Genomic DNA, 323 nt, shown 5'->3' on the forward strand with positions numbered 1-323 from the left:
CGTCATTAGCAGCTATATCAATTCCTTGATTTCTCTTTTAATGATAGAGTTTGAAGATATTCTAAAAATGAATCGTAAAAAAGTACTGACATATCTATGCTTGTATTTGGAAGTTATACCTCTTTAGACATTTAGATTGGGGACAAATGGCGTTTAAGCGCAATGTAATCAGTGAACATGTCCAGAGGACTGTCTGATGCAAGCAATATATAACCGACACATATGTCATAGCACTAGGTAAATGAAATGAGAGCAGAGTGGCGCAGTGGAAGCGTGCTGGGCCCACAACCCAGAGGTCCGTGGATCGAAACCACGCTCTGCTA

The 323-nt window shown here is 40.6% G+C and overlaps 1 non-coding gene across 1 annotated transcript; it reads left to right on the forward strand.

Moving 5' to 3' along the window:
- Positions 1 to 251: 251 nt before the first annotated feature.
- Trnav-cac lies at positions 252 to 323 on the forward strand. The gene has a single exon. It is a non-coding gene; the product is annotated as a tRNA-Val (tRNA).

This window comes from Haliotis rufescens, unplaced genomic scaffold, assembly GCF_023055435.1.
Source record: "Haliotis rufescens isolate VD_foot unplaced genomic scaffold, xgHalRufe1.0.p SCAF_7, whole genome shotgun sequence".
Classification (NCBI taxonomy): domain Eukaryota; kingdom Metazoa; phylum Mollusca; class Gastropoda; order Lepetellida; family Haliotidae; genus Haliotis; species Haliotis rufescens.